Genomic DNA, 26,675 nt, shown 5'->3' on the forward strand with positions numbered 1-26,675 from the left:
TTCATTTAAAATTTGGTGTCAGACATTGTGTGTCTTCGGACGGTCTTTAAAGTCACTATATGCCAGGAAAAAGTATTTTCCGATGTGCCAATTTTATACAAAAAAATCTGAATCACTCTTTTGTCTGTACCGTATTTTGGCCAAAAACAAAATAAATGATTCTATGCTCTCCGGTAATATAGGGTAATATATTGCATATAAATAGCAACAAATGCAGATCGGCATCCACGAACGGCACTTCCTGAATGGTCGTGTTGAGCATGAACACACAGATTTGAAGAGATGCTCTCTGCATTTTCCATGGTTGCACAGTAATCGTTGCTTGATTGTCTCTCCTGATATCATGAATTAGGTGACTGGGCGGGGAAAGAAACACTACTCGAGGGATCCATGTACTGAAAGTGTGCGCCGAAAGGAACAAGATGAGTAGTTAAGGCAGGCAGTAGACCATGAAATGAAGCTACAGTACCGGATGAAGCACATCTTTTCCTTGTTGAAGTCGGGGACCGCAGAGCTCCTTCTCTCGTGTTGACACAACGTTTTATCTCTATTGGCTGCCTCCATTTTGTGTCTCGTTCGAAGCCTTAAGATGTACGTAGTACCTTGGGCGCATTATATCAACTTCCAGTCAGTTCTGATGACGTCCTTCCTGATGTTGCGATGTTTATGGATAACGGTGTAGTTTATATGTACATGCATATTGAAACAAGAACAATGTAAGCGACTAACGAAAGCCCTGATTATGTGATTGATTAATATTCACTTGACAGTAAAAGTATAGCGTCGACCAATAAAGGTCACACACGACTGTGTGAAAAACCAAAAGCTATTTAACACTGTAAATCATCCCCACTCAACATACTAGAGAATATAGAATGTTTATCTGACTGTTATAAGATAGGAGGTAGACATTCTGTATCATCTTCTTCACGATTTTATTTATTCCACCATACTGGTTTTTTTTTTAGCTTTACTATGTTTTCTGGTTTTTCCATTGTGTAGTACCAATCTCTTGTGTCTACTTATTCCTGTCTTATCCCTGTTTCTCATGGTCAGTCATCAAAGAAGCAGAAAACATGACATTCAAAGGTAAACTTTGATTCTTGATTTCCTTTCTGGATATTTCCATTCTGATAGTCCTTTTAGAAACTTTAGTTTTACTGCTGTTTTGTAACTATTCCTCATTTGGTTTTTCCAGTTTTGGAGAACAGCCATTACATTTGCATTCGAAATCCTGATTATGGAATCCAATGACTATTCCACTCAGAAGTTAACATTCGTTCTTAGATGCGTGTCCGGTCATCTGACTGGCAACCCATTTCGAACATACCGTCGCACTCATCCATTATACGTCACTCGACACAGTAACAAAGCTGCTTCTGATGTCGTTCTTTCGCATCTAAAAACATTGTTTTGAGAAGTTTCTCAAAATTGGCATACTGAATTAAGCGAAGTGACATTTTCCTCGCTGTTCTGCATTCAGCTTCATGTCAGACATAAGAAGCGAGAGGGGTGTAACAGTAGGTTATAAACGAATAAAATCAGTGATGGAAGGATATCAAAAGAAAAAACTGAAAAGCGTGGAGTCATGAAAAGGGATATTAATATTTGTTCTCAAAGAAGTAATAAGTGAAATAACGTAAAATGGGGAGAATAAACGTTTTCAACTAAAAAAAAAGGGGTTGGTAATTTGAAAAGGAAATATGAAAATCCAAATTTCCTGGGATTATAGGTCTTGTGCCTAACGTTAAACTTATAATTAGGTTTGTGACCTAGGTCATGCTTTCATAACATAAAAAATAAAAACTTTGTGTTTCTGTTTACCCTGCCGAGAGGGGTGGGAAGAATCAGCAGTGTTAATCTTAATGAATTTGCTATTTATGGGCCTTTGATTTGTATAGGAAGATGCAAAATGTTCTGTTCTGGATCTGGGAGACTAAGAAACAAAATTTATCTTGTTCGAAAAAAGTTTTATTCATTACAAAAACTAATACTATTACATGAACTGTAGTATTTTATTGTGCTTTCCAAATACAGATTGTTATAAATCTAAATATTTTATCGTAACATTAAACTGGTGAACTGAGTTTGTTTATTAAAATATTAAATTACTGACATCATGTTTAAAAATGACGCCTTTGAATTTTAAAGTCGTACAAGCAGTAGTAATGAAGAGATTTCTGACGTCGTATACTTGACTTATAAATAATACATCATCCGTGAAAACAAATCTGTTCAATCGGCCTTGTTTTTGCTTTTGTTTTTTTTTAAATCAATATATCATTTGCATTCTAAATGACTGGCTTTTTCCATATACTTTAATCACAGGAATATCTCGTGGCTTGAGAACAGTGTCAGATGGTTCTTTTCCGTCAAATTCTTGGTCTTGTTGTGAAGAAACATTGACGATCATTGTTTCTCTTTACCCCAAAAATTACGAAAACACGACCTTACATTTTCAATTTGCCGAAACAGACGTCAGATTAAACTGTACTTTGAAACTAAACTTTCGGTTAATGAAAGGAAACTGCAGATTTGTTATACTTATAAAGCTTGAAGTAAGCAAATTCAGCACCACATCCGATATTTGTTGTAGAGTGAACGAAACGTGAACTAACAGCTATCGCCACACCCAAATCCATAATTTCCCTGTTTGGTTGGTTCACTGCCAACCTAGACAAAGTGATCTTTGAATTACTTTCTCATTTGCCTTTCAACACGATAGCATAGAACTTTTTCGGGGTTTTCGTTTCTATTCATCCCGTTGTTTCTAGTAACTCCATTTTACGTTAGTTGACTGTACTTCATTTGCAACGAACAGTGAGAATCGGAACACCCATCTTCCAGATTGGGTTTAGAGGCTCTTAACCAATACCGATGTAATAGAAGTTTTTAAGTACACATCGATTGCAAAAGTGCTTTAGTTGAGTCATAGTTTACTATAAGGCACAGTCAGAGGAAAGACATCCACTCGGAACTGGAGCAGTAGCTTGTTTGTTGAGAGAATGAGGAAAAAGCGGTGAACCAGGTGTTCTAAGTTCTACGATGTTTTATAAACCAATGTGAACATGTCCATTACGAAAGCCCTAGACAAGTACGACGTTGGTGAATCCACCTATTTACAGACGTGCGTCGTAGTTATGTATACTAGTGGCGTAGAATCTTAGCATTACAGTGTCGTCTGTTTTAGATATTAGCGTCACATATGCTTCAGATCTGTTTCGGTGAACTCTCCGGAACTGCAAGCATCCTCTTCATGCAGCAGTATTTTCTAACTGAAAAAATCGCTTTTGCCACTTAGGCTGTATTTATTTAGACCTTCGGACCGCAATTATTTTCGGCTTTTTAAGCCATTATCGAAGATGTAGCTGTTTGAAAAACGCTCTACGTTATCGCCACAAAACGGGACCATAGTGGGGTGTGCACCTAACTTACGAGAAAGACAGTTATCTAGAAAAAGGCGATACACTCGTGAAAAAGGCAGCATACTCGTATGATGCTCTTCTGTTGGTTTTCTGCATACATCCGTTCACTGTAGGGGGGAAAATGTAAGAAAAATTTAACGCTGATCAAAGAACTGAGGACAAACTAACCGTTTCAGATAACTATGTACGTATATTTATGCATATGTATGAATAAAATGTTATAAGAATAATGAAAAAAAACATAAAATTATATAAAAGATGCGATGTGGAAAAATGCGAAAATTCGAAAGTCTAAAATTTCACTTGATGTGTAAAGACATGACAGTTCTACTTCTCAGTGCATAAACTAGGAATGGAATCGCTGCTTGTTGTTTCGATTAGCGTTAAGTAGACTGTGACCAACACTTTTGAGAAACCTGTTTTATAGATCAGTTTTCGCATTGATCTGTGTCTCCGGCTAACTTTTAAAATTGCTAAGGAAATTAGATGTGTTGTAGAATATTCATTTTCTTCTTTTCTGTGTAGTGTTAAGGATTTGGAGCATATCTTTAAGTTTTCGTACTATTTTGATTTCTTATGATATACGGCGCGAAGGTACCTGCATTATTCTTTGTTATACCTACTTACGATTCCATTTAAAGAAATGCAATGAGATTTTAAAAATGCTGTATTTCATAAACAACAAGTATTCTGTTTGTACCATGACGTGCAACAACATATTCTATCAGTTATGCTAAACAATGGGCTGATATTCCGAAACCGAGCCTAAAATTAATAATTAATGAAACAAGTATTCATAGTTAACTTATCCCTCTCGTGGTCACAATGACCTGGTTAAAGTAGATTCATGTTTATGTACGAACGTTTCAGTTTGAAAAATCCCTGTCCGAGACAACTGCCCAGTGATCCGGACGTGGTAGACAGTAACAAACACGTCAGGACTTTGCAGGTCTTGAACTGGTAACTGGGCGGCGGGCTGTGGCGGGAGGCGTTCAGAATTCTCGCTGTAGTAGACCACACAGGGCGCAGCTCGTGAACTCAGGCCACAGATCTGATTACGCTTTAAGAGCGTTTTTTGTTTACTCGCTCGCTCACTTCCCCGCGGCTATCTGGATCTTTTCCCGCACGCTGAACCCTTCCGTCTCCGTTTCTCCGTCTCGATTCTCTTCCTTCTCTTAAACACACACACACATACACATACACATTCACCGATCCACGACTGGTTACTTACTTCCAACTAGTCGCCACGGCCCGTTGCCGAAGTTTTAAACGTTGCCTGGTAGAAGTGAAGTCGGCCGTCTTTCCAACTCACTACCCCGCCTTCTTCGCGCAAAGTTCGCCTTTTCTTCCGCAGAGCTTCATTTCGTTTGCCGAGATGCCTACTCTCATTGCTGGAAACAAACTGCCCTTCCTGGAAATTATTAACTTATCTAAAAAGTTTTTCCATGTTTCGTTAAATAAACGGTGAGTTACGGCCGCAGTGTTGCGCACCGTGCTAATTGCCTTGCGATGCATTCTAACGTGGTGGAAACTCTGAAAGACGGCCGCTCCACTTCCTCTTAATAAATATTCGTGGAAAGCATTACGTCGTTGGTGAACACCCTTTGTGGCAGTGAGCCCTTAATGAACAGTGGTGCGTCTTACTGCGAATATTTGATTGATTCCACTTCCGCTCTCAAAAATTTCTGTATTCCCTTCCTAGTCGTGGTGTCGATTGTGTGGTCAGTGATGTAACTCCACAGGTGCAGTTTTGAATGTACATAGGTTACTTCGATTAAAACTCATAAGCTGAAAGAAACGTTGTTAACTTACTACTTGCTCATTTTGCAGATAACCAGAGAAACACCACGCCACTGGAATCTTGATTTCCTTTCAGAAATATCATAGTTCGTAGTAACTGGAGGAAAGTCATCGAGTAACGTAGAAGTGGTATCTTCCGTTCCTCAGTTAAACATTATAAACTTTCTGCTGTTCCTGATCTATTTAAACGATCTAGGAGACAATATGACCAGCCCTCTTAGATTGTTTCAGGATGATAGTGTCATTTACCGTCTCGTAAAGTCATCAGAAGACCAAACCCATCTGAAAAATAAGTTAGGCGAGCTATCTGTGTGGTGTGAAAAGTGACAATTGACTCTAAATAATTAAGTGTCAGGTCATCCACTTGAGTACTGCAAGATATCTCTCCAATTTCGGTTACACTACAAATCACAAAATCTTAATTTTTGGGATTACAGCTACGAACAACTTATATTGCATAATCTCACAGGTAATGTTGTATGGAAAGTGAACCATAGACTGCATTTTATTGAGGGAGCACTTGCAAGATGCAACAGGTCTGCTAAAGAGACTACCTACCCCAGACTTGTCCATTATCTTCTGGAGTACTGATGCGCAGCATGGAATGGGAATCAGATAGGCTTGATGGAGGACATCGAAAGGGTTCAAAGAAGGGCAGCTCGTTTTGTATCGCGAAATAGGGGACAGAGGGTGACGGATACGATACACGACTTGGGTTGACAATAATTGAAACAAAGGTAACTTCTGTTGCGGGGAGATTTTTTGGTGTCATTTCTATCTCCACTTTTTCGTCCTAATGCGGAAATATTTTGTTGGGCCGAACTACATAAGGAGAAATGATCACTGCAATAAAATAAGAGAAGCCACAGTTCGCTCAGACAGGTATAAGTGTTCGTTTTTCTCGCGCGCTGTTCGAGATTGAAACATTTGAGAAACAAAGGGGGTGGCTCGATGAACCCTCAGCCAGGCACTTAACTGTGAGTTGCAGGGCAATAATGTAGTTGTAGACCACACTTCCCTCCAAACCAACATGGCTCTCATGTTGCCAGCCGAAAATTCCTAAACAAATTATCGTAAGACATCTGGTTCGGAAAGTTCTAAAGTACTACCTGCCCTCCTGTGTGAAGTGATTCTGCTTGAAAACATTCATAATTTCGTCATAATTTATCAATAAAAGGCTGTTTTAAATGCCATTAACGCAGGCTGAACGCCAACCTCAAGCACAAAGAAATACATTGATATTTAAATTGATGTAGATGGCCAGAAGAGGACAATATATAATAATTGTTTTTCCTCCATAATTTAAACTGACAAATTGCTGATCTCATATTGGTCACATGCGTTTTGTGAGTGAAATCTGTTTCTAGCTTTACACTGTTTCTGTTATTAATGTTAGTGAATTAATTAATTAAGTATTAAATCTACGTCTACACATCGCAAGCCACCATGCCCCGTAGGTGAGGGGTACTTCTGGTCCCATTATCTCTCAGATTAAAGTCATTGATCTACCTTAGATCACAGGAGGCCGTTGATCATTTTCTTTCTACAACATTACTATTTTATGAATTTCAACTTGTCACTCAATTTTTTGAAGAAGGAAACAGTTTAAACCTCTTAAATCCACCGAGTCGTTATATATTCTTGTAATGTCTTTTGCTAATATCTAGATATATTTATCTTTTTTTTTTTGAATTGGTGGGCCAAAGGAAACTTTCTTTTTTTCTTTTTTCAATTTCCAATGTTGCATTTACTGCTTCCTCCTTTAGCTTGCTTACCAGAATCTCTACTTTCGGATGTTTTTGATTCACTGAGGAATTTAGTTCCCTATGCCAATCTCCGACAGTATTTGTGGTCATCTGATTGAAACTTTTCACGTTTTCATTGGTGTAGTAAGATTTTACATAGCTACATTGGTTGACCATATAGTTAGCGAATGTCATTATCTTTGTCCATTGGGCGTTTCCTTCATTACTACCAACCACTCTTCAACACTGTTTGGTAGTATACTTGTATATGCCACTGGAACGCAGGTGAGGCAAAGCAGTCGGACTCCTTCTCTGTCCCGGTATTCCTCCGTTAATCCCAGTTCTTGCATATTCTTCCACAACCATACACAACCTGATCAAAAGTATCCGGACACCTGGCTGAAAATGACTTAAAAGTTCGTGGGACCCTCCATCGGTAATGCTGGAATTCAATATGGTGCTGGACCACCCTTATTCTTTATGACAGCTTCCACTCCCACAGGAATGCTTTCAATCAGATGCTGGAAGGTGCCTTGGGGAAGGACAGCCCATTCTTCACGGAGTGCTGCACTGAGGAGAGGTGAGGCCTGGCACGAAGTCGGCGTTCCAAAACACCCCAAAGGGGTTTTGTGGGATTCAGTTCAGGACCATAAGCAGGCCAGTCCATTACAGGGATGTTACTGTCTTGTAACTACTCCACCAATGCCCGTGCATTATGAGCAGGTGCTCGATCGTGTTGAAAGATGCAGTCGCCATCCCCGAATCGCTCTTCAACGATGGGAAGCAAGAAGGTGCTTAAAACATCAAAGTAAGCCTGTGTTGTGATAGTGCCACGCAAGACAACAAGGGGTGCAAGCCCCCTCCATGAAAAACACGACCACACCATAACACTACCACTTCCGAATTTTGTTGTTTGCACTACACACGCTGGCAGATGACGTTCACTGGGAATTCGTCATACCCACACCCTGCCATCGGATCACCACATTGTCTACCGTCATTCGTCACTCCAACACAACATTTTTCCATTGTTCACGCTCCTTACACCAAGCGATGCGTCGTTTTTCATTTGCCGGCGTGAGGTGTGGCTTATGAGCAGCAGCCGCTCGACCATGAAATCCAAGTTTCCTCGCCTCCCGCCTGTCATAGTACTTGCAGTGCATTGTGTCATTGTCTTGATAGATGTCTGCGTATTACACATCACGACTCTCTTCAACTGTCGGCGGTCTCTGTCAGTCAACAGACGAGGTCGGCCTGTACGATTTTGTGCTGTACGTGTCCTTTCACATTTCCACTTCACTATCACATCGGACACAGTGGACCTAGGGATGTTTAGGAGTTCGGAAATCTCGCGTACGACCTGACCACACCCGAAGCCCGTGAGTTCTGCGCAGCGCCTTATTCTGCTCTCTCACGACGTCTAGTGACTACTGAGGTCGCTGACATGGAGTACCTGGCAGTAGGTGGCAGCGCAATGCACCTAATATGAAAAACGTATGTTTTGGGGAGATCAAATGGTTCAAATGGCTCTGAGCACTATGGGACTTAACAGCTGCGGTCATCAGTCCCCTAGAACTTAGAACTACTTAAACCTAAATAACCTAAGGACATCACACACATCCATGCCCGAGGCAGGATTCGAACCTGCGACAGTAGCGGTCACGCGGTTCCAGACTGAAACGCCTAGAACCGCACGGCCACACCGGTCGGCTTTTGGGGAGTGTCCGGATACTTTTGATCACATGTTAAAGTAAAAATTTCAACCGTAAAGGGATGTTTAAAGTAACACTATTTTTGTAGGTTTTATTGCAGCTGTTTCAAAGTACAGCACTGTAGGTTTCGGCGACAGCCCAAGCATCTTATATTCAATCCAAAAAAAGCCTTTTGTATGCATTTTGACTTTTTTCTGAGAGCAAAGTAAATAAAAACAGAGAAATCTTCGTTTCTTCTTAGTGCTTCCCATGTCAATGTGGGTTGTGTAGAATTGTTTGAATTGTTTCGAACAACTGTCGAAAGTATCGTCCGTAACATCAGTTGCATTTTCACACAGGATTTTGCCTGCTTCCTCACATCCGACCACGAGGATTATTCTGTCAGAAACAGACCCATCGTTAGTTTTCCAAAGCTGTTACCTTTGGATAATTTTAAAATGTCTTTCCTCAGTTGAATCTCCGAACTCCTGCCAGATTTCTGGGTCATCCCAATAGCTTCCTTTCTTGCTTGGCACAATACAGTCTTGTAGATTTCATAATGGGGCATATTTGCGACAAAATCTAAGGCTTTACTTTTCAAATACTGCAATATATTTTTTTAAAAAATTGGGAAAACAGGTACTATCTTCCCTTGGTGAACTCTTTTCCTGCGGTTATGCATTCGTTTCTTAATCTTCGCATCCGCTTCGTCTGTTGCGCAGAAATGTTGCTGTTCTGCCATGACTCTGCCATTTGCAGTTTCTAAACGGCCTCGGCACTTACTCCATTCGGAATTCACGTTCAGCCAGTTCGTACACTCATCACATTTTCTGTGCACACGTGAGCGATGGCCATCCTTGAGAAGGCACGGCTTAATTCTGAGAAACTACACGGACGACTAGCGGTCGGAAAACCTTCATAGCCAGAACCCAGACGGGGAGTATTATTCGTGATAACACGAACTTTGAACCAGTTGCACCCAAATCTTTCTGTAGCCACGGGAATAGCCTCCTCCACATCACTGACGAGATAAAAATGTAGTCTACTATTTGTACTCTGTTGCAAGTGCTGCTGTAGGTTGACACCCTCCCTCGTCTGTAATAGCACAGACACCATGACAATGCAACGCAGAAATGTAGCAATAAAACATACACCTCGCACACATCAAATTAATGAATCGGTTCTCTACAAACCGCATTACGCCACTATGAACTACGTGTATTACAGTTCCGCAAAATCGGGGCCGTCGTGGTAGCCACCTTGTTACGGTTTGCGCGGCTCCCCCTCGTCGGAGGTTTGAGTGCTTCCTCGGGCATTAGTGTGTGTGCTGCCCTTTGCGTAAATTAGTGTTTGTAAGCTTAGGGACCGATGACCTCAGGAGTTTGGTCCCATAGGATCTTACCACAAATTTCAAAATGGTACAAATGGCTCTGAGCACTATGGGACTTAACATCTGAGGTCATCAGTCCCCTAGAACTTAGAACTACTTTAACCTAACCTAACTTAAGGACATTACATACATCCATGCCCGAGGCAGGATTCGAACTTGCGACTGTAGCGGTCGTGCGGTTCCAGACTGAAGCGCCTAGAACCGCTCGGCCACTCCGGCCGGCACAAATTTCCAAAATTTCCACAAAATCGTAACGTAATATGACGTTTAAACGAAAAAATGAACGTCATGCGCAAATCGGATTCATTGGCAGATGTCCGCACGACTAAATGCGTCTAATGTGTAAAACAAATGAGAATATTATAAAATATAGTAAGGTGTTGTGAAAATAGTATGATGTGTGCACTCGAAATCTGACTGACTCCTAACCGAAATTTACATTATATTTTAAGTAATTGCATCTGTAGGCATTTATCGACCTCGTACATGGCATTTATCTATTATGCATGGAAGTCTTCATATAATCGGTATTATATCAAAACGTTCAACAATTTCAAGTTTCAATTTGAAATACGGCACTGGTTATACATAATTCTTGTTTGACGAACAGGCGTAGTTTGTATGTTGGATCTTGTGTATCTTACATGATTTGGAAGTTCATTCGTCAAACGAGAGCAGTATTTGGTTACCCAGTTCGGGCATCGTATCTGAGAATAAGCGTGAAATTCGAAACCGCTAATACTTAAAGGGTTACTTATTTTTTTGACAGCTGAGGTTGAGACAACACTGCTGTGGCACCGCAGAATGTATAAAATTGTCACACAGTAGACTTTTACAGCTGCAGAGTATGTATAGAGAATAATTTGGCTCGTGACAAGAGAATACACACATGTGTATGTGTCTGTTTCCGCCGAAATTTCAGACGCGCTTACAGATTTCATTCTGGCCTGCTTCATCTCGTTTGAAAAATTTGACAGGATACCATTCTTTTTCTCAGAAGGTTTCTGTTGCTGTAGCTTCTAAACTCTATTCGGCAAAATGATAGCAATTACTGAATTAACTTTGTAACGCTGTTTCCCACTGCTGGCTATGTTCACTGCAATGCAGAACTATAAGCAAAACAAACGTTCGCAACAAACTGAACAATTATTGATGAAAACAAAAAACAAAAATCAGTTATATGAGTCATGTAAGTTTTCAAGCAGATATTGTAAAATAGCTGACGCTCTTTGGCCTAGAACATTCAGCTAACAGATTTTCTTTTTTTAAGAATTAGAGTACTAGGTGGTAGAGTGGGCATGGAATCAAATGGAAACAAGATACTCATAAGCATCTCGTGTTAGGAGTACTAGCACCATTGCAAAAATAAACATTGGAAACTCCGAAGTTCCAAGTATCGCAGATTTTCTGAGGGAAGATGAATTATTACATCGCGTGAAGGTCAGCAGATGTTCTACAGTTGAACACACTACCAAATTTGTGTGAAAACTTATGGGACTTAACTGCTAAGGTCATCAGCCCCTAAGCTTACACACTGCTTAACCTAAATTATCCTAAGGACAAACACACACACCCATGCCGGTGGGAGGACTCGAACCTCCACCGGGACCAACAGACCACCATTCAGTTACTTAGTTATGAGTACAGTAACACACAATACGGCTCAGAAGCAGATTGGTGGTGTCTACACATACGACGGTACATCAGAGAAATGAATTTGTTCGACAGTATCAGAACAACTGGTGACTCGTGACGAATGAGTTTTGCTTTATGCTTCGTGGATGTTGTGGATGTCGTTGTGACGATCGAGAAACGTTGGAGATCAATCTTTCCAAGTCAGTGATGAAAGAGCAGAGGGAGATGGTAGAGGTGTTATAATGGAACATTTTGTCGAATACTTTCGGACCACCAATCGATGTCAAAAATTGGTAATAAATTAATCGTCAGGAATTAAATTTGCACGTACACCACAGTTGTCGTCTCTAGACACTGAGAGGTCTTTCATCACAGCAACACTCCTTGTTAAATAACCCCAAGTGCCATAAAATGACTAACAGAACGATATAAACATTAAAGAGTATGTTACTGTCTCAAAATTTTCCGGATATTAGCCAAATTAAAGGTATTTAGAACCACTCGCATCGACAGTTCCTTAACTATTAGAACACAGTATGTCATTTTTAACTGAGAAGCTCCAGCAAATTATGTCGAAGTTCGGGAAGCTTTGCAGAGGATCGATCTTTGTTGCGGTTGAGCATCTGCGTATTAAACATACTGCAGATGAAGTGGCCGAAAGAGCCATTACAGTATGACTACATAATGCTAGAAGCAGTCACATCTATGGAATATTAGGAAGTATGCACAAAGGGCTATTTAAAGTGGAAAGGCAGCATGAAACTAAACGTAGGAAAGACAGATATCAGACATAGTTACAGGAAGAAATCTCATGAAGCGTAGTCTATCCACGGCTGGGGCAGCTTACAAACTCTTTTTTTGACGAATAATTGAATACTGCTCGTATAATCTCTGTACTGTTTCCTGAGCATTGAGATAAAGTTACAGATCTTACGAACTATCGTTGTTGACATGGACCATTCGTGGCTTCAATTCTCTGCCTTTCTTGTTGTAAAGGACTCTCCGCCATGCACCGCAAGGTGGTTTGCCGAACATAGATGTAGACTTAGACATGAATTTTCTGATAGGAAGCGTGAAATAGCAGTGGCAAGCACAGAAGACCATCAACCCTCCTGAAACGGTTTAGTCCCGTCTAGTCGCTGTCATTGCAGCAATACGCTGTTGACACAGTAACTGGGCAGTGTAAAGATATGAAGTTCATTTTTTATTGTTCGAAAACATATCAGATAGAGCTTGAATAACCCTCACACAATAAGAATTATATTCATGAAAAAAAGGCTCTCTAGTACCACTAAACTAAATTCAAATCACTTTTCGAAGACATTGAAATACCAAACAGATTGGTCAGTGAGGCAAGTTTGATAATTGTGGGCTGATCTGTTGGTCAAAAGAACAAAGATTCATTTTAAAAAATTTATGAGATTTCCACGAATTCTAAGTTTCCGACAGTGTCACCCGTATTTTCCAAACATTTTTGGTGAGATCTGACATGAGTTTCTGAGCGCTCTGCATCATACATTGTCGGCTGGCAAAACTCTCATTCGAAATTCTGGGTCGTCAAGGCATCGAGTGGACGTGCTCTGGCGTGAATCAAAACCCCGCATGTCAGGTTTCCATGTTTTCGGATCTGAATAGAATGTTACAGGCACCACAAACCTGTCACAATAGTATTCCACAGTGCATGAAAGAGCATTGCTCTGAGGACAGATAGGTGAGACTAAATCTGTCCCATCAGCATGACCGACAATACGGATGGACGATTTCACACACTGGAGCTTACTGTTCATCAACTTCAGCCGTGCGACTTCCCAGTTTCGCATGATACTATGACAGCGCAGCACGCACAGTTAGTTGAATCATGGCGCTTCGGGTCAAGTTGTGTTTTCTACCGAATTCTTTGGATGCAGTACCCACTTGTTTATTCTGGTGGACGCTTACGTTTCTAGTAGACAACAGAAAAATACTTGAGCTATCGCTGCAGAAAGAAAACCGAGTTCCATAGAACAGGATTCTTTTGTACCACTTACCTGGCTCTAATGGAAGTGTGTAATACAAGTAATTTTAAGCCTGTGGAGCATATGTCCACTGCACTGGACTGCTGTTAATACCGCTTCTTTGGCCCAGTGGATACTTCCTAAGGATGCCGTGTTCGGCGTGAATTGACTGCCTCGGGACTTACTAAAAACGCCAAAGAAGCGACATTAACAACTGTCCACTGCAGTGGACAACTGTGCCACAGTGTAAATAAAATCTTCTGTTAATACCGCTTCTTTGGCCCAGTGGATACTTCCTAAGGATGCCGTGCTCGGCGTGAATTTACAGCCTCGGGACTTACTAAAAACGCCAAAGAAGCGACATTAACAACTGTCCACTGCAGTGGACAACTGTGCCACAGTGTAAATAAAATCTTCTCAAACTTCCTTCCGCGAAATGAAATTGAAAAAAGGTTCAAATGGCTCTAAGCACTACGAAATTCAACATCTGAGGTCATCGGTCCCCTAGACTTAGAAATGCTTAAACCTATCTAACCTAAGGACATCACACACATCCATGCCCGAGGCAGAATTCGAACCTGCGACCATAGCAGCAGCGCGGTTCCGGACTGAATCGCCTAGAACTGCTCGGCCACAGCGGCCGGCAATGACATTGAACTTCAACGATGTTTGGTCAGCGTACTCCATGGCAGTTGTCAAGCGGTAAGGGACTGCTGTATTGCGATTAATTTCACCCTCGAAAAATATCCTTAGAGTAAGAAACTTCCTGGCAGATTAAAACTGTGTGCCGGACCGAGACTCTAACTCGGGACCTTTACTGGCGCAAGTAAAGCTATGAGGACGGGCCATAAGTCGTGCTTGGGTAGCTCAGATGGTAGAGCACTTGCCCGCGAAAGGCAAACCTAGAGAGGTTCTCTGTCCACTAATTTGTATCTAACTCGGCCATGGCTGTGTGTGATGTTCTTAGGTTAGTTAGGTTTAAGTAGTTCTAAGTTCCAGGGGACTGATGAGCTCAGAAGTTAAGTCCCATAGTGCTCAGAGCCATTTGAACCATTTTTGTGTCTAACTTCAATAGTTTTTTCGCAGTAGTCTTCTGAAACACTGGAGGTACTTACCAATAATCCTGTATGTCAGGCCGGTCGGAGTGGCCGAGCGATTCTAGGCGCTGCAGTTTGGAACCGCGCGACCGCTACGGTCGCAGGTTCGAATCCTGCCTCGGGAATGGATGTATGTGATGTCCTAAGGTTAGTTACGTGTAAGTAGTTCCAAGTTCCAGGGGACTGATGAGCTCAGAAGTTAAGTCCCATAGTGCTCAGAGCCATTTGAACCTGTATGTCAGACCCCTGTCCCACCCCCTTGGAAAACCAAACGGCGGAAAATGATTCTTTAATATAGTTATTTCTGACTAATAACTTGTTTAAGACAACCATGCATTATTGCTTTTGAAATAAAATGAGTAATCAAAGGTAAAGAAATCTGCGAGCCACATACATATGTGGAAACCTATTCCGTATGTTCTTACCTTCGTTAACAGTATACAGTTGGGTACAATGTCAAATGTGTTACGGAAATTTAGAAAAATGGAATCTGCCTGTTGTCCTTTATAGAAAGCAGCCTGCCACTCAGAATACTAATTGATATTTGTCTCTCATTTTATCTCCACTACAGGGGTGACATGGGCCAGCGCAGTAGACGGCGTCGTGTATATTGTATTATTTAGCGATCGACACAGCGCCAGTGACGTCACGGCTGGTACAACAGCTACAGAAGAATGACATTATCGACAGAACGGCAGTTCTCTACGCTACACAGAAGACTGGTCAGTGACAGACAGCAAGCACCTCTGACTGTAAACAGACGACACGACAGTCTTTGGATAGAGTACACTTGCCGATACCTCCAATCCATAACTGATCGCATTAATCGAAGTGGCCTAACTTTCAACGCAGACGAAAGCAATTCTCAACCGTCAGAAGAAGCTTGAACCCGTTCACGTTCATAATAACGTAGTGCAGCGGTAAAGAGCTTAGCGTTAGCTTAATGCCGCAGTTGACTATCGGGTGATGTGGTGGCACAAGCTACAGGAACTCAGGGGGAAAAGGCGTTGGATAGTCTTTCCTTACCCGCTGCTGAACCATATTTTAGAGTTAACAGAACATCTCGGCAGTATCATGTACAGCAGTGTCTCCTCAACGACAACTAAGCGAAGTTTGCTGCGTATGTGGCTTAGCAGCAGTTGCCTGGTTCATGCACCCATGACGACTGCTGCTCATCGTCGACGAATGCTGCAATTTTCACGCCGATACCGCTCATCGACGTGCACTGAATGAGTACAGGTGATCTTTTCAGATGAATCAAGTTTTATGCTCCTCAGACAGATAACTGTTGGCGTGTAAGGATTGGAACGTCAGAAAGGACATACCCTGCAATAGTCGTCGGATGGCTACAGATCTGAAGAGGGAGCGTTATAATCTGAGAATGTCTTCGTGGCACTCCCTCAGTGGTCTCGTCATTATCGAAAGCGCAGTGGATCGACGCAAGCATGCATCTGCCCTTGGGGAGATGGACTTCGTTTTTCCTCGACACGATGGCATCTACCAACAGGACAATGCAACTTGTCACACAGCTTGCAGCGGACGTGCGTGGTTCGAAGAGCACCACGATGGGACTATTTGCGCCATGGATCCTCGTCCGAGAAACCTAGCGCGGATTACCACGCACTGGAGTCTACAAGGATCCACATCCCTGTCAGTACCTTCCAGAACTTCAGTAACTCTCTTCCTGCATGACTCGAAGCGGTCCTCTGTGCAAAAGGTTATTCACGCATTTGGCACTTAGTCCCATTAATGTGACCGGACAGCGTGGAAGCGTGTACTGCAACTACACTACGGGCCATTAAAATTGCTGCACCACGAAGAAGACGTGCTACAGACGCGAAATTTAACCGACAGAAAAGAAGAAGATGCTGTGATATGCAAATGATGAGCTTTTCAGAGCATTCACACAAGGTTGGCGCCGGTGGCGACACCTACAACGTGCTGACATGAGGAAGACTTCCAACCGATTTCTCATACACAAACAGCAGGTGACAGGCGTTGCCTGGTGGAACGTTGTTGTGATGCCTCGTGTAAGGAGGAGAAAAACGGACCATCACGTTTCCGACTTTGGTAAAGGTCGGATTGTAGCCTATCGCGATTGCGGTTTATCGTATCGCGACATTGCTGCTCGCGTTGGTCGAGATACAATGACTGTTAGCAGAATATGGAATCGGTGGGTTCAGGAGGGTAATACGAATGCCATGCTGGATTCCAACGGCCTCCTATCACTAGCAGTCGAGATGACAGGCATCTTATCCGCATGGCTGTAACGGATCGTGCAGCCACTTCTCTATCCCTGAGTCAACAGATGGGAACGTTTGCAAGACAACAACCATCTGCACGAACAGTTCGATGTCGTTTGCAGCAACATGGACTATCAGCTCGGAGACCATGGCTGCGGTTACCCTTGACGCTGCATCACAGACAGGAGCGCCTGCGATGGTGTACTCAACGACGAACCTGGGTGCACGAATAGCAAAACGTCATTTTTTTCGGATGAATCCAGGTTCTGTTTACAGCATCATGATTGTGGCATCCGTGTTTGGCGACATTGCGGAGAACGCACATTGGAAGCGTGTATTCGTCATCGCCATACTGGCGTATCACCCGGCGTGATGGTATGGGGTGCCATTGGTTACACGTCTCGGTCACCTCTTGTTCGCATTGACGGCACTTTGAACAGTGGACGTTACATTTCAGGTGTGTTACAACCCGTGGCTCTACCCTTCATTCGATCCCTGCGAAACCCTACATTTCAGCAGGATAATGCACGACCGCATGTCGCAAGTCCTGTGCGGGCCTTTCTGGATACATAAAATGTTCGACTGCTTCCCTGGTCAGCACATTCTCCAGATCCCTCACCAATTGAAAACGTCTGGTCAATGGTGGCAGAGCAACTGGCTCGTCGCAATACGCCACTCACTACTCTTGATGAACTGTGGTATCGTGTTGAAGGTGCATGGGCAGCTGTACCTGTACACGCCATCCGAGCTCTGTTTGACTCAATACCCCGGAGTATCAAGGCCATTATTACGGCCAGAGGTGGTTGTTCTGGGTACTGATTTCTCAGGATCTATGCACCCAAATTGCGTGAAAATGTAATCACATGTCAGTTCTAGTATAATATATTTGTCCAATGAATACCCGTTTATCATCTGCATTTCTTCTTGGTGCAGCAATTTTAATGGCCAGTAGTGTAGCACACAGTCTGCCAAGTGATTTCCCCGTGGTATAGCAGCGGCAAGTGATAGGTGTTCCGGAACACGGTCCGGATCACTTAAGAGAGAGTGTCATCTCCGGGTAGTTGCACACAATATGATACGTCATTCATTTATAATTTGACAATGGCAGCAGAGTGTTAAAGTTAATCACTTGACGTGGCTGGAGGTTCGGGAAGATTGTTTTAGTTCATATCGCCTCAAGATCATGTACACATACTTACACAATATGATACGTCATTCATTTATAATTTGACAATGGCAGCAGGGTGTGAAATTTAACCACTTGACGTGGCTGGAGGTTCGGGAAGATTGTTTTAGTTCATATCGCCTCAAGATCATGTACACACACACACACACACATATATATATATATATATATATATATATATATATATATATATATATATTTATTCTTCGATAACGCGGTATCTTTTCTAGCGTCATTAGGATCCTACCTATATGAGCCAAAACACTATGACTGCTACCCAACGCGATGTCTTTCCTTTTTAATATATTGTCTTTCGAGACGTGCCCATACAGCCATCTCAGCAGTGAAAAGTCAATTATGACGCTACGAACGTGAACACAACACAACACCCAGACCAGTTTCTAACAGACAGGGAGCAGTATGTCGTCCTGAACGGGGCAACTTCAACAGAAACTAGGGTAACTTCAGGTGTGCCCGCGGGCAGCGTAATAGGTCCTCTGATTTTTACGATTTACATAAACGAACTGGTTGATGGTATTGACAGCGGCCTTAGACTGTTTGCCGATGATGCTGTGGTCTACAGGAAAGTAGTATCACACGAAAGATGTAAACAAATCAATGAGGATTTGCCGAAAATAAATGCGTGGCGTAATGATTGGCAGTTATCTCTCAATATTAGTAAGTGTAATCTATTGCATATAACAAGGCGAAAATTCCCATTAATGTATGAGCACAAAATAAATGACCAGTCTTTGGAAGCGGTAACATGAGTCAAGTATCTGGGTGTGACTATTAGAAATGATCCCAAATGGAATGATCAGACTACACAAGTAACGGGTCAGGCGAACTCTAGATTGCGGTTTTTTGGTAGAATCGTGAAGCGATGCAGTCCTTCAACAAAGGAAATAGCTTACATTAGTTCGTCCAGTCTTAGAATATTGTTCGTCTGAATGGGACCCTTACCAGTTGGGTCTGATTCAAGAGATTGAGAAGATCCAAAGAAGAGCGGCAAGATTCGTGACTGGTACATTTAGCCATCGCGAGAGCGTTACAAATCTCATAGAAAGTTTGAAGTGGGACTCACTTGCAGATAGAGACGCCCTAAACAGAAGGGGCTGCTCTCTAAATTCCGGACTCTAATCTTTACCGAGGATGTAGAGCATATATTGTTACCACCAACTTTCAAATTGCGTAATGATCATCATTCGAAGATAAGGGAAATAAGAGCTCGTACTGAGGCATTCAGACAGTCTTTTTTCCCTCGCGCGATCCGCGAGTGGAACATGGCGGGGGGGGGGGGGGGGGGGGGGAATATGACTTTGGCGCGAATTGTGCCCTCCGCCACACACCGCTTGGCGGCTAGCGGAGTATATATGTAGATGTAGAACACCGCGATATTGAATGTCGCTGGGTGGTGATGCGGGCACGTGAAGGAAGAGAGTCGGATGGGCAACCGTTCTAGCTACAATAAGGGCAGCAAATGAGGAAATTCACTAACACAGGCGATTTCGGTGTTAGATAGATTAGTGTGATCTGGCGTCTAGGAACAAGTATCTCGGTTACGGCGAAACTGGTTGCCTGTTCGTGTACTACTACCGCGAACATCTGCGGAAAGTGGTTGAATGTTGGTGAAAGCAAGAGTGGGAAATAAGGTGTTGGACAGTTAGTGGTGTCAGTTTACTTGCAATCGTCAATCTATACCGTCAAAATCGTGAAGAGTGCCTGAGTTTAGGTGCGTGCTACTGCGCAAACACAAGTTCTTGTTCGCTGCAGTCAGTCGTATTTGGTACCCAAACAGCTGAGAGCAGACGTTGCTGTGATCGGAGCTCGAGATCTCCCTGCTGCCAAGCACACAGCCGTTGGTGTCTGCCCCGCAGGTGTGCAGCAGCTGCACGTGCAGAGCGTATTCGAGACGAACAGAGTACGCCTCAACGTGTGCGCGAACACGCGCGGTGGCCCGGCCAGCGGACACGGGAACAATTACAGCGGGTTTGGCGGCTTGCTCGGCGCCGATCGGCAGTCTTCGCGTGGCGTCGGCGAGCGCGCGGGGCCCGGCGCGGCAGATCGATTAGCGGTCCATGCCGCGCCGGCAGTGCCGCGACGCTCCACGCCGGATATTGTTCCTCGTGCAGCTACGGCAGCCAGCCGTCAGCCGCTCGCCGATTGTTCGCGGGGCCAAGCCGCGTGCGCTGCGAACCGGGCCGCGTGCTAATTAACCGCTCCTCTGATGTACCAGCCAGGGGCGCACCTGCGCTTGCCAAGCTGCATAGGCACACTGAACCACAGTGTTTGGCGTAACCCCCTCCACCTCCTTCCTACCCAAACAATCGCTCTCACGTTGCGACCTTTCAACCTTGAAAGAAAGTCCAGACAACATTCACTTCACCTCTGAGTACATTGTCATGTTATTGTTGTTGTGGTCTTCAGTCCTGAGACTGGTTTGATGCAGCTCTCCATGCTACTCTATCCTGTGCAAGCTTCTTCATCTCCCAGTACCTACTGCAACCTACATCCTTCTGAATCTGCTTAATGTATTCATCTCTTGGTCTCCCTATACGATTTTTACCCTCCACGCTGCCCTCCAATGCTAAATTTGTGATCCCTTGGTGCCTCAGAACATGCCATACCAACCGGTCCCTTCTTCTTGTCAAGTTGTGCCACAAAATCCTCTTCTCCCCTATTCTATTATACGATTTTTACCCTCCACGCTGCCCTCCAATGCTAAATTTGTGATCCCTTGGTGCCTCAGAACATGCCATACCAACCGGTCCCTTCTTCTTGTCAAGTTGTGCCACAAAATCCTCTTCTCCCCTATTCTATTCAATACCTCCTCATTAGTTACGTGATCTACCCATCTAATCTTCAGCATTCTTCGGTAGCGCCACATTTCGAAAACTTCTATTCTCTTCCTGTCCAAACTATTTATCGTCCATGTTTCACTTCCATACATGGCTACACTCCATACAAATACTTTCAGAAACGACTTCCTGACACTTAAATCTATACTCGATGTTAACAAATTCCTCTTCTTCAGAAACGCTTTCCTTGCCATTGCCAGTCTACCTTCGCCCATAATCAGTTATTTTGCTCCCCAAATAGCAAAACTCATTTACTACTTTAAGCGTCTCATTTCCTAATCTAATTCCCTCAGCATCACCCGAGTTAATTCGACTGCATTCCATGATCCTCGTTTTGCTTTTCTTGATATTCATCTTATATCCTCGTTTCAAGACACTGTCCATTCCGTTCAACTGCTCTCCCAAGTCCTTTGCTGTCTCTGACAGAATTACAATGTCATCGGCGACCCTCAACGTTTTTATTTCTTCTCCATGGATTTTAATACCTACTACGGACTTTTGTTTCCTTTACTGCTTGCTCAATATGCAGATTGAATAACATCGGGAAGAGGCTACAACCATGTCTCACTCCCTTCCCAACCACTGCTTCCCTTTCATGTCCCTCGACTCTTATGACTGCCATCTGGTTTTTGTACAAATTGTAAAAAGCCTTTCGCTCCCTGTACTTTACCCCTGCCACCTTTAGAATTTGAAAGAGAATATTCCAGTTGTCATACACACATGATAAGATACGAGCGCATGATCCGTCTTCGGAAACACAAAATTGCTCCGACGAGTTGAATCATTCCTTTCGTCCGTCGTCGGAGCTTCCGCCACGTGGCGCGAAATCGTACTACAGTAGTGGAAATCAGTATAAAGGCGGGGTTGCTAAGGCAGTAATAGCACGGATACTGGAATACACGGTAGGGATCACGAGGTGTATCTGCTGTAGCAAGCCGCGCCGCTGACGTCAAATTAAACCCAACCAGCGCTCAGTTGCTGGCAACTGCCTTAACGTATTCTGTTTCAATATCGTTTACCAGAAAAACCAAGGTTGCTAACAGCAGTATCAATTTTTATTAGCGACTGTCGGGTAAGTTCAGAGTTACGCCGTAATTTTTAGTGTGTTGAGGGATTTTTTTAGATTACATTTTTTAAGTGAAAAATAATAGTTTGCTGCGTGATGGCCAGTTATACTAACCACAGCAGACAGCTAAATAAGTTAGGAATTGATGTTCATATATTTCTCAATAACAATGAGACGAAACGATAATGAATAAATGCTTGTAAGCGTGTAAATTTGCTTTGAGTTGAAAATGCTTACGTCTGCTCAGTACATTTCACTGATTCGGATTATGAAAGGGATTTGAGAAGTGAACTGTTGAATATTGGTTATAAACGTAAGACGAAGACTGACGCTGTTCCAAGTCTAAATCCACCATCCTCTGGTGCTAATTTAGGGCGTAATAATGAGCCTAATAATGCCCGAAATATTTGCGCACAAAAACGGAGGTATTGTAAACAAGTGGAAGATGTTTTGCGAATAAATATATTACCAACTAATGGAGAAATTACTACTAGACGAATATCAACTGTGGAAACAAACACTGTTGTAAATGTGACAATGCATGCTTACACCAACAATTAGAAATGATGGAAACACAAATAAAAGCCCTTAAAAATGTGTGTGAAATCTTATGGGACTTAACTGCTAAGGTCATCAGTCACTAAGCTTACACACTACTTAACCTAAATTATCCTAATGACAAACACACACACCCATGCCCGAGGGAGGACTCGAACCTCAGCCGGTACCAGCCACACAGTCCATGACTGCAGCGCCTTAGACAAAAGCCCTTAGGCAGAACAATGTAGATTTAGAGGATCGCCTTGTTTGATGTAGGGCTGTGTTACATGAAATTAAAACATGGTGAAAAAGTGATTCAGGGCTCTTTCTCTGTTACGAACATGTGGTTGTGAGAGGACGGCGTTCTATCTGGTCGTTTGAAGATATTGCAAAGGCAGCGACTTCAGATTTTCTATATTATTAAGTGATATCTTTTGTCAGAGTCATATTGAAATGTTCTCTTCCTAGTGAAGTCACTACTAAAAAGAAAATTTAGGCAGTTTAGTGTTCCACCAGGTTTTATTGATTTAAACCTTAGTGTTTTTAAAACTCGAAGATATTACCAAAATTTCAAAAAGACGTTGTTCAGAGGCTTTACACTAACATTTTAAACGACCATAGGAAAAGAATAGTCTAAATTGTATAAAGCTTAATAATAATAACCACAACAATAATGAACTAAAACCTTGAAAATGTCGATTAAATTCTTACCTGTGTATTACTTAGATACTAGTGCGCCGTGTGCCTATAAGCTCCAAAGCAGTGCGTCGTGGCGGAGGGTTCACAGTGACGTCACAATCCACAGCCTACCTGCACGTGATCCCTACCGTGTATTCTAGTATCTGTGCACAATGTATGTAGTATATTGTATCGAATCTATTATGAAAGCAGTAGATACATATAAGACATAAACAACCATGACAGAATAACATCGCCGGCCGGTGTGGCCGTGTGGTTCTAAGCGCGTCAGTTTGGAACCGCGTGACCGCTACGGTCGCAGATTCGAATCCTGCTTCGGGCATGGATGTGTGTGATGTCCTTAGGTTAGTTAGGTTTAAGTAGTTCTAAGTTCTAGGGGACTGATGACCTCAGTAGTTAAGTCCCATAGTGCTCAGAGCCATTTGAACCATTTTTGAACAGAATAACATCGTTTCTTTCATAACATGAGTAATAAAATAAGTACTTTGCGTTTCCTGGTTGGAAATTGGTGTAAAGGCACTCACTGTCCTGTTGTGTTATTGCATTGTAAGTACTTTGTCCAATCTCCCTTCTTCCTAATTACCTCGAAAATTGCCTTCGGCATTGCTTTTTTGGGGTTTGTAGTTACAGCACTGAAATTGTCCATTCCTCTCTTATCGCACTTTTTAGCTCACATACGGCCTTAAACTGCCTTCCATTGTGATAAAGACGCCTTGCAAGTATTCCCCAGCGGTTTTCGACGGTGTTCGTATCTGGGCTACATGCAAGCCAGGGCGAGACACTGATCTCTTTAACTCAAAATCACTCTTAATTTTAGCAGAAACGTGCCCAGATGGATTCTCTTGTTTAAACCTTGGACTTTCGTTCCCAGGATCCTCATACATTCTAATCAGTTCTGCTTCTAACATCTCTGTATACGTATTAGAGTTCATTATAGTGTCCAACCAAGCAGTGCGTGATTTACATGATTTACCTGTAGTGGAGAAGGCTACCCAAATTGTAACACTTTCACCAGCAAAATTTGTTACTTGCTCTTCTTTTCTCAGATGATGCCAATAATACTGAAATCTATCTGACCCACTAAATTGATTCATCATGAAAGATCACTTTATTCGGTTCTGACGACCATAACATATGTTTTTCAGCAAACTCCAGTGTAGCCTATTTGTGTTTGGGTGTTGGAGCAGGTTTCTCCAATCGTTTCTTGAATGCGAGATATTTGTCATTTGACAAAATATGCCCGCACCTCGTGGTCGTGCGGTAGCGTTCTCGCTTCCCACGCCCGGGTTCCCGGGTTCGATTCCCGGCGGGGTCAGGGATTTTCTCTACCTCGTGATGGCTGGGTTAGTTAGGTTTAAGTAGTTCTAAGTTCTAGGGGACTTATGACCACAGCAGTTGAGTCCCATAGTGCTCAGAGCCATTTGAACCATTTGACAAACTATATCCTACACATCTGACAGGCCGGCTGCTGTGGCCGAGTGGTTCTAGGCGCTTCAGTCCAGAACTGCCTCGGGCGTAGATGTGTGTGATGTCCGTAGGTTGGTTAGGCTTAAGTAGTTCTAAGACTAGGGGACTGATGACCTCAGATATTAAGTCCCATAGTACTTAGAGCCATTTGAACCATTTTGAACATCTGACAGTTACTAATAACTCTAAATCACGAACAAGTTGAGAAGAATAATGGTTTGTGGTCCTTTCTTTGTGCAGGAGGAACCTTTTCAATGCCTCAAGTAATTTTCTACTGAGCTCAAATTTTCCGTTCTGTCCATATCGTGCGCCCAGTCTGTCTGTACTTGAGCGGTTCAACTTCTTGGCTGTTTGACGATCAGCGTATTCTACTTCCTTGTACGCACCAGTTTTTTGCGTTTTGATCTCATGATAACAGTTTTCCGCGACGCATCGTGGTTTATGTACACAACACGCACTGTCCTTAATGGTGTCTGTTTCGTATCTGCAGTAAAGGTACAATCCCAACACTAACACCACACAGAGCCGACTGCCTTTATACTGAGTTTCACCCTTTAGCACCTGAATCTTCGGAGTCTTGTTTTATACTGTACTTAGACATCAAACGCGATACCATTTGTTTTTCGTGATACTGGATCTCATACTGCTACATAAACACTGTGCACAACCATTCCAACCGACAATCTCAATTTTCCTAACAAAAGTTTATCTCTTTATACTGATTTCAACTACTGCAGCAGCTGTGTTCACAGTCCAACACTAGAGTGTGCCCGAGAAGTCTGATAAGTCCATAGCCATTTCCGGGATAACACCAATTTTTTTTCTCTCTTTATTGCATTTGATCTGAAAATTTTGGCCACATAACAACGAATCAATGCTGTAAGTTGGAGGCTCCACGGACTGCTCTTTGCTGAGGTTCAAGAACAGTTCCGTCAGAGTTACCGTACAGAAGCCCCAACGTGAGCAACCATTAGAGGTTAGGTCAACAAGTTCCAGCGAATTGGGAATGTTTTTGACGAAAAGCGTTTGTACAGCCGTCGACGTCTCAGGGAACTGTGGAGACTATACGACATGCTATCGAGCAGAGTCAGAGAGTGTAGACGCGTAGTCTCAGTCGAAAAAACGGCATCCCAAAGACCACTGTCTGGCGAACCTTGCATTTCGCACTGAATTCAAAGTCTTGTCACCCGTCAACCATAACAACAGCAGCGTATGGGACGATGAGCAATCACACTTCGCCGTGGAATCCCAACGTAACACTGAAAGGGTAAATCTGTGGCTAGGTCTCACCCAACAGCTCTTCTACGATCCATGTTTTTTTCGGGAGGCAACAATCACGTCAACATCTCACCTGGACAAGCATGAGCAATTCCTGCAGCCTTCGTTTGCCGCAATAGTCGGGATTCCGTGGTATTTTCACAGGACAGCACCCCACCGCCCTTTGCACCCATTGCACCTAATTACACAAGTTTCCAGGACGGTAGATTGGTCGAGGGTCATCACAGTTCTCGGATCGTCTGATCTAGTGCCCCTGGTCTTCTTTGGACGGGGTCACATCAAGAGTCAGTCGACGATCGGCGGTTTGCAGCTCCTGAGTAAACGCATTTCGGCCAGCGACGTGTACAATTATCACAGCAGTGTTGCAGAGAGCGTTGAGGTGTAAGGAGGAGAGATGGCAACTCTACTTTGGTATGGAGGCCAGTCATGTCGAAAACCAGTAATTTCATTGAATTACGGTGTCTTCTTCCATGTTATATTCATATTCTTCCATACTGTAAACGTTACATTTGAATTAAAGTGCTTCTTCCCAAAAATGGTTAGTGACTTTTCGGGCAGCCT

The sequence above is a fragment of the Schistocerca serialis genome, chromosome 7 (assembly GCF_023864345.2).
Source record: "Schistocerca serialis cubense isolate TAMUIC-IGC-003099 chromosome 7, iqSchSeri2.2, whole genome shotgun sequence".
Lineage (NCBI taxonomy): Eukaryota > Metazoa > Arthropoda > Insecta > Orthoptera > Acrididae > Schistocerca > Schistocerca serialis.